Raw genomic sequence first — 9,534 nt, forward strand, 5'->3', positions numbered from 1 at the left:
ATCCCGCTCTGCTTCATTAGTCCATCTTTTCACAGTCCTTAATACAGGTTTAGCTGATTTCAGTTTCTGCCTGTAGGTCGGTATAAGATGAACCAAACAGTGATCAGAGAGCCCCAAAGCTGCACGTGGAACAGAGAGATATGCATTCTTTATTGTGGTGTAACAGTGATCCAATATATTACTGTCTCTGATGGGACATGTGATGTGCTGTCTGTATTTTGGCAGTTCACGGGAGAGATTTGCTTTATTAAAGTCCCCAAGAATGATTAAAACAGGGTCCGGGTGTTGTTGTTCTGTCTCTGTGATCTGATCAGCAAGTTTCTGTAAAGCTGAGCTCACGTGCGCTTGCGGAGGAATGTAAACACTCACGATAATGAACGGGCAAAACTCCCGCGGCGAGCAGAAAGGCTTACAGTTAATGAAAAAGCGCTTCTAGATCTGAACAGCACATATTCTTTAACACGGTTACATCTGTACACCACCTTTCGTTGATGTAAAAGCATGTCCCGCCGCCTCGCGATTTCCCCGTTGATTCTGCATCGCAATCCGCTCTAAACAGCTGAAAGCGCGGCAGACTCAACGCGCTGTCCGGTATGGCATCATTCAGCCAGGTTTCCGTGAAACACAGAGCAGCAGAGTGTGAGAAATCCTTATTTGTCTGGTAGAGCAGAAGGAGTTTGTCCGTTTTTTGTTGGGTAGAGAGTGGAGGTTCGCCAGATAGATGCTAGGCAACGGCGTTCGAAATCCGTGCTGCCTGAGCTTCACGAGGGCGCCGGCTCGCTTCCCCCATCTGCGTGTCCTGAAGCGCTTGATCAGTGCCGCTGCTCCGCCAACTACTATGTCCAGCAAAACATCAGAATAGTCGAAAACCGGTAATATATCGGCTGATGTGTTGTGCCGAATGTCCAGTAATTCATCTCTGGTGAAACTGATTACAGGGATATAACTAAAGACAGGACAAACTAACAAAAACACAAAAACAACTGCAGAGCACGCCACGGAGGCCACCATCATCATCGGCGCCATCTTGTCAATCAATGCCATAATGAAGTGAACAGTGATGAAAAAGTGACATAGTTGTTAATAATACAAAAGAGTTACATTAAATTAAAGAGCAATTAAAGAGTTGATCCTAGAGTCCTTTCTTTATAGTCAGCAAGCCAAAATTATTTTCCTCTTAAAATTTTAGCAAACAGCAAAACTAACTTCAATTAGTCACTTAAATAAATAATTCATTCATTCATTCATTCATTCATTCATTCAAATTACTCATTTTAAAACATAATTCATAAATACTGAGAGTCATTTAAAAGGATCCTTGTAATGCTCTGGGCTGCTCAGAATGGACTGTGTACAGTCTCCTCAGGTCTTTGTATGTCTCCACAAAGGCTTACAGCACAGCTCACATAATTTGTAATGAGAATGCCATTACCAATAAGCATATCCAAGGAGATCATGCAGGTCTGGGAAATATTAAAATAGTTTGAAGAGTTACAGTCTGTATTGTGCAGTTCCAGATGTGTTTTCCTTTTCAACTGGATGAGAAAGGTTAACATTATTTTCCTTAATTGTTATTTTCCTGCTTCATTTTCTTCAGCTTGTTAGTTTTTTTTTGTTCTGTAGTGTGACTAAGCTGTTAAAACATCTGGATTTTTATTAATATGGACTTTCAAATAGGGATCAAAATTGTTGCTGTGGTGCTCATATGGATGATGAAAGTTCACGTCTGGACTGTGAGAAATCCCCTCAAATCCCCCTGTCTCACACCAACAGTTTCTTAAAGTGTGGTCATTTTATTCTGCTCTGTTGACCTAGATCTGAACCATTTTTATAGGAGAGACGGATACGAACGTCATTTTAAAATGGTGTTGAACACATCCGCTGGAAATGTATATCAGAAAAGTGACAAGTATAAAGAGTTTCCAACACTCACATATCTAGATGTATTATTATTTCCAATACACACTACAATACACTTTGGAAAAATTAGCTTTCAACTTCCATACTAACTAATAAACTTTTCCAGCAAGAGACAGATCACACCAGAGAGGCTTCACATTTCATACTGGGATTTACACAAAAAAGGCCCAGATTATAACATTACTTTCCAGGGTATGCCAGTTAATGGCTCAGTTCTATTAACTGCTGTTTGGACTTGACTCATGCTGAACAAAACTTCAACTCAAAAATAACATATTTGCCATCATGATTAAAAGGACATCATCATGAATCATTGTTAAATTCTGACATGAGCCTTCTTAATCTATCATCACCTACTGTTGGAGGTGTTATTTTACTGTGTCTGAGTCCTACTACAAATCTGAATGTGAAATGGGAGTATCTTTGTCAGTGCAAACCTGCCAACACAATACTAGGGTGTTTTGGATGACTGTCAAGTAACTATTATTTTGAGAAACAGTAACAGCAATGGTCTCGTTAGAAAGCATTAATAGTGAAAAGTAACCAAGCTGTAGATTAATTCTGAAATTCTGAAGTGACATAAGCCGGCTGACAATGACTTCATTTAATTTAATTAATTTATGCATTTAGCAGACGCTTTTATCCAAAGTGACTTACAGTGCATTCAGGCTATAAACAGCAATAGATAGATTGACACTGGAGTCCAGGCATTTCTCCATTTGTTGACGTTGTTGACGTGTATGTGTGTTCCCTGGGAATAAAACCCACAACCTTTTGCGCTGCTAACGCAATGCTCTATCAATGAGCCACAGGAACACACTTAACTAATTTAAGCACAGCATTCAACAACGTCAACAACTGGAGGACGGAGTAATGCCTGGACTCCGGTGTCAATCTATCGCTGTTTTTCATGATCATGGAGTAAGTATATGTAAATTGTGTGTTTACACATATTTTTAAGGTTAAAGGTTAAATTTTGGTTTGATTGTGTGTGTGTGTGTGTGTATATATATATATTCTGCCATATGTACATCAATTTGACAGTCACCACTGATAAGCTACTACTAAATATGTTGTAAAAACTTAATTTTCTGTAAAGCTGCTTTGCAACGATTCGTATCTTGAAAAGCTATATACAAATAAACTTGAAATGAATTGAACTGAATTGCTGTAGCTGTTCCACAGAAATATAGTCTCTGTGTCAGATCATATCAGTTATTGGCCTATATTGGAGATGCTGTGATCAATAGTGGATATGTATTGAATTTGTTATATATTGGGTCATCTAATGCTCACTGTTTATCACATATTAATTATATGATAAGTAATTATTAGTGCTGGGCAATGATTATATTTTTTATCACGATTAATCACATGATTTTTCTGCTATTAATCACGATTAATCACATTGTTATGCATAACATTCAATAATGAATTCACAAGTAGTGTATTGCGCACTTTTATTTTAAAAGTACTGCTGTATGAACAAAAGTGCAATAACATTTGGTTTGCAAACACTTTAAACAAATAAGGTGCTTTTTTACAGCATTATTCCCTTTACATAGTAGCAGTTAAAATATTTATTGTAAACCTCAACTTAAACATTAATGTAATCAAATTAAAATCTCCTTTTCATACAACTTGTGTATTATTCTTGTGATGGTGCGTCTTGAGGGAGGCTCATACGTGCCGTAATTCGTTGCGTTCCTAAGAACGTTTGCCTATTTTTGACGGACACCGCGTCCAAGCCGCACAGTAGATACAAAAAAATAAAAGCAAAAAATCCTGTCAATTTCAAAATAAACACCCTGCGCAGACTCCCAATCGTATTTCACATTACTATATCCTTCCCAGGAGGCCAAAAATAGCATGTGAAATATTCAGTATACAAGATAATAGAGGATGTGTTTTACACGACTATACACAGCTACAAATCTTTTATCCTTGCCATTCATAACTGGACTTTTAAGTGTATTAACTTTGTAGTCTACAGCACAACAAAGTAGGATATATCAATAAATACAACTATAAACTGAATTAAACTGGACAAAACATAAACATTTAGCCAACTTAGCCTTGTTAGAACACAAATAATCAAGATAAACAATGTCGGACAGGCAAATCATGTGGTCTCACGAACCCTGTCACTTCGCCTCTGAAATGCTTCTGGTGTGAGTTGGCACCGTGGATGGAACAAAACATCGTCAGAGTCGTAACGCGTCACTGCAGTGTATGTGCACATCGCCACGTGAAATAGGCCCTGTCCCAAATCACACCCTAAACCCTTGAGGTTTTTCTCTGAGTCTGCACTTTCATGGTGTAATGCCACTTTGACTGTCGGGTAGAAGCCTGCTGCGGAGCTCGGTCCAGTGCAGGCTTGGCAGAAGTGTGCATAGCAGCCGCAGAGGGGGCGCTCACAAGCACCCTTATGAAAGCTAAAATGGCAAATGGGACACCCTACGGTCTTGTGGACTTTACGGACACACACACACGGCAGCCATTGCAAGTCTGCAAGTCCGCAAGTGCACACGAAGTGTGAAATATGGGACAGGGCCAGTGTCGCCCGCACTTCCGCCAACACCGTGATGACATAATTTTTGTCACGTGCACCCAAGTGAACTTGCAGATGCATCGAGTATAAATCAGGCTTAAATAAGGGGTTGAGACGCATGATGACGCCCATCCCAAACCAGTACTGATCAACATCCCACCCCTCCTGTGACCCATGGTTTGTCTGTATGTGTATCCAGAGCCAGTGAGCAATGGACTTTCAAAATAATAATAATAATAATAATAAAAACTGTGTCAATGCACAATAAAATAATTGTCTAAATTAATTAATGCGTTAACGAAATAATAACGCGTTAACTTGCCCGGCCCTAATAATTATTTACAAGTGTAGCTGTACACAAACTACAATTTCATACATTCATACATATATATATTAGTGGTGTCAAAATTAGCGCGTTAACGCAGGAGATTAATTTTGTCAGTTTAACGCATTAAAAATATTTAACGCAATTAACACGGGCGGGGCTAGGGTTCAGGGTTCACTTCAGCGCCAGGCGCGAGTCAAGAGAGCGCGGAAACGGTACTGTGCTTGCAGCGTGTGCTCTTCAATTGCATGCACAAAGGAGACGGTGCACGCTAGCCTGTATCCTTTCATATCAAAGCACGAAATAAACTACGTGCATGCAATGCCGTGGTCAGTTAAATCATGGAAGCTGCCAAAAAGGTGATTAAAGCTGCCTTAAAACTGTGCCTGCATGTAATATATTTTATATGAGTCACATTTAAGAACATGTCTCTGAAATGGTTTTCAAAACTGTCCTGGAGCAGCCCAGCACTGTCTCGCTCATCTAACACACCCGATTCAACTCGTCAGCTTATTAATAGAGACTTTAAGACATGAAGTGTCTTATATAACTAGAATGATTAGAATAGAGAGTGCTAGAGTTAGAGGGTCAAATAAAGATAGAAGAAATGTGTTTTAGCCGATTCTTGAAAATGGCTAAGGACTCCAGGAGGGAACATTTAATTTAAAGTCTGTAAAAAATGTTTTTGTGCCTCTTTGGGATGGCAACGTTCACTTGCTGAATGCAAGCTTCTAGAGGGAACATAAGTCTGAAGTCCTACATTTAGGTAAAGGGGTGCAGAGCCAGTGGTGGTTTTGTAGGCAAACATCAATGCCCTGAATGAACATTCATTGCTAATTTCTTGTGAGGGATAAGCATGAATTGAACGCACTCGTCTCACGAGGAGACAGCTTGTGCTCATCGTGATGCATTCACAGGACTACTGAGGGGGAGGGGAGTACTTCACCATTTACCTGAGTTGGTAGATAGCGTTTGCATGAGTGCGTTCGCCTCTCGCGGGAATAACAATGCATCGCATTCATTTCGGAGGTAATCTAGCGTTTGGGCGGGAGCTGAATGCATGCTGTGCGTTGCGATCGCGGTGAGAACATGGAAAGGACCTGACAGGAATATCAGTAATTTCCTTTTGTTTACAGGAAGTGTATAGTATGGATCTGTCTGCAGTTGTTGGACAGATGATTTATATCATGTCCTTCTCAGATAACCACATTATACAGCCCTCCGGCTTGAAGTAACCCTTCCTGCCCCGCGTATGATGAGCTGCTTGAGCCTCGCTTGACTTGACAGATCTTGAAGATGGCTAAGGACTCAGCTACTCGGATTGAGTTGGGCAGGTCATTCCACCAGGAGGGAACATTTAATTTAAAAGTCTGTAAAAAGTGATTTTGTGCCTCTTTGGGATGGCACAATAAAGCAGCGTTCACTTGCAGAATGCAAGCTTCTAGAGGGAACATAAGTCTGAAGTAATGAATTTAGGTAAAGGGGTGCAGAGCCAGTGGTGGTTTTGTAGGCAAACATGAATGCCTTGAATTTAATGCGAGCAGCTATTGGTGGTCAGTGCAAATTGATAAACAGAGGTGTGACGTGCATTCTTTTTGGCTCATTAAAAATTAATCTTGCTGCCGTGTTCTGGATTAATTGTAAAGGTTTGATAAAACTGGCTGGAAGACCTGCCAAGAGAGCATTGCAATAGTCCAGCCTGGACAGAACAAGAGCATGAACAAGGACTTGTGAAGCATGTTCCGAAAGAAAGGGCCTGATCTTCTTGATGTTGAATAAAGCAAATCTGCAAGACTGGGCAGTTTTAGCAATGTGGTCTGAGAAAGTCAGCTGATCATAAATCATAACTCCAAGATTTCTGGCTGTTTTTGAAGGAGTTATGGCTGATGTGCCTAACTGGATGGTGAAATTGTGATGAAACTATGGGTTTGATGGAACCACAAGCAGTTCTGTCTTGGCAAGGTTGAGTTGAAGGTGATGGTCCTTCAAACAAAAGTGCAATAACATTTGGTTTGCAAACACTTTAAACAAATAAGGTGCTTTTTTACAGCATTATTCCCTTTACATAGTAGCAGTTAAAATATTTATTGTAAACCTCAACTTAAACATTAATGTAATCAAATTAAAATCTCCTTTTCATACAACTTGTGTATTATTCTTGTGATGGTGCGTCTTGAGGGAGGCTCATACGTGCCGTAATTCGTTGCGTTCCTAAGAACGTTTGCCTATTTTTGACGGACACCGCGTCCAAGCCGCACAGTAGATACAAAAAAATAAAAGCAAAAAATCCTGTCAATTTCAAAATAAACACCCTGCGCAGACTCCCAATCGTATTTCACATCACTATATCCTTCCCAGGAGGCCAAAAATAGCATGTGAAATATTCAGTATACAAGATAATAGCGGATGTGTTTTACACGACTATACACAGCTACAAATCTTTTATCCTTGCCATTCATAACTGGACTTTTAAGTGTATTAACTTTGTAGTCTACAGCACAACAAAGTAGGATATATCAATAAATACAACTATAAACTGAATTAAACTGGACAAAACATAAACATTTAGCCAACTTAGCCTTGTTAGAACACAAATAATCAAGATAAACAATGTCGGACAGGCAAATCATGTGGTCTCACGAACCCTGTCACTTCGCCTCTGAAATGCTTCTGGTGTGAGTTGGCACCGTGGATGGAACAAAACATCGTCAGAGTCGTAACGCGTCACTGCAGTGTATGTGCACATCGCCACGTGAAATAGGCCCTGTCCCAAATCACACCCTAAACCCTTGAGGTTTTTCTCTGAGTCTGCACTTTCATGGTGTAATGCCACTTTGACTGTCGGGCAGAAGCCTGCTGCGGAGCTCGGTCCAGTGCAGGCTTGGCAGAAGTGTGCATAGCAGCCGCAGAGGGGGCGCTCACAAGCACCCTTATGAAAGCTAAAATGGCAAATGGGACACCCTACGGTCTTGTGGACTTTACGGACACACACACACGGCAGCCATTGCAAGTCTGCAAGTCCGCAAGTGCACACGAAGTGTGAAATATGGGACAGGGCCAGTGTCGCCCGCACTTCCGCCAACACCGTGATGACATAATTTTTGTCACGTGCACCCAAGTGAACTTGCAGATGCATCGAGTATAAATCAGGCTTAAATAAGGGGTTGAGACGCATGATGACGCCCATCCCAAACCAGTACTGATCAACATCCCACCCCTCCTGTGACCCATGGTTTGTCTGTATGTGTATCCAGAGCCAGTGAGCAATGGACTTTCAAAATAATAATAATAATAATAATAAAAACTGTGTCAATGCACAATAAAATAATTGTCTAAATTAATTAATGCGTTAACGAAATAATAACGCGTTAACTTGCCCGGCCCTAATAATTATTTACAAGTGTAGCTGTACACAAACTACAATTTCATACATTCATACATATATATATTAGTGGTGTCAAAATTAGCGCGTTAACGCAGGAGATTAATTTTGTCAGTTTAACGCATTAAAAATATTTAACGCAATTAACACGGGCGGGGCTAGGGTTCAGGGTTCACTTCAGCGCCAGGCGCGAGTCAAGAGAGCGCGGAAACGGTACTGTGCTTGCAGCGTGTGCTCTTCAATTGCATGCACAAAGGAGACGGTGCACGCTAGCCTGTATCCTTTCATATCAAAGCACGAAATAAACTACGTGCATGCAATGCCGTGGTCAGTTAAATCATGGAAGCTGCCAAAAAGGTGATTAAAGCTGCCTTAAAACTGTGCCTGCATGTAATATATTTTATATGAGTCACATTTAAGAACATGTCTCTGAAATGGTTTTCAAAACTGTCCTGGAGCAGCCCAGCACTGTCTCGCTCATCTAACACACCCGATTCAACTCGTCAGCTTATTAATAGAGACTTTAAGACATGAAGTGTCTTATATAACTAGAATGATTAGAATAGAGAGTGCTAGAGTTAGAGGGTCAAATAAAGATAGAAGAAATGTGTTTTAGCCGATTCTTGAAAATGGCTAAGGACTCCAGGAGGGAACATTTAATTTAAAGTCTGTAAAAAATGTTTTTGTGCCTCTTTGGGATGGCAACGTTCACTTGCTGAATGCAAGCTTCTAGAGGGAACATAAGTCTGAAGTAATACATTTAGGTAAAGGGGTGCAGAGCCAGTGGTGGTTTTGTAGGCAAACATCAATGCCCTGAATGAACATTCATTGCTAATTTCTTGTGAGGGATAAGCATGAATTGAACGCACTCGTCTCACGAGGAGACAGCTTGTGCTCATCGTGATGCATTCACAGGACTACTGAGGGGGAGGGGAGTACTTCACCATTTACCTGAGTTGGTAGATAGCGTTTGCATGAGTGCGTTCGCCTCTCGCGGGAATAACAATGCATCGCATTCATTTCGGAGGTAATCTAGCGTTTGGGCGGGAGCTGAATGCATGCTGTGCGTTGCGATCGCGGTGAGAACATGGAAAGGACCTGACAGGAATATCAGTAATTTCCTTTTGTTTACAGGAAGTGTATAGTATGGATCTGTCTGCAGTTGTTGGACAGATGATTTATATCATGTCCTTCTCAGATAACCACATTATACAGCCCTCCGGCTTGAAGTAACCCTTCCTGCCCCGCGTATGATGAGCTGCTTGAGCCTCGCTTGACTTGACAGATCTTGAAGATGGCTAAGGACTCAGCTACTCGGATTGAGTTGGGCAGGTCATTCCACCAGGAGGGAACATT

The 9,534-nt window shown here is 40.9% G+C and overlaps 1 long non-coding RNA gene across 1 annotated transcript in view; it reads right to left on the reverse strand.

The window, feature by feature from the left end:
* LOC107550332 (uncharacterized) overlaps nt 1-9,110 on the reverse strand; it is a 12,653-nt gene extending 3,543 nt beyond the window's left edge. Inside the window, exons 1-2 of the long non-coding RNA XR_001604650.1 lie at nt 9,097-9,110; nt 1,725-1,726 (exon numbers count right to left, since the gene is read on the reverse strand). This is a non-coding gene — a long non-coding RNA (uncharacterized lncRNA). The remainder of the gene's footprint in view (nt 1-1,724; nt 1,727-9,096) is intronic.
* Nucleotides 9,111-9,534: the final 424 nt, after the last annotated feature.

The sequence above is a fragment of the Sinocyclocheilus grahami genome, unplaced genomic scaffold (assembly GCF_001515645.1).
Source record: "Sinocyclocheilus grahami isolate Dianchi unplaced genomic scaffold, SAMN03320097.WGS_v1.1 scaffold396.1, whole genome shotgun sequence".
Taxonomy (NCBI): Eukaryota; Metazoa; Chordata; class Actinopteri; order Cypriniformes; family Cyprinidae; genus Sinocyclocheilus; species Sinocyclocheilus grahami.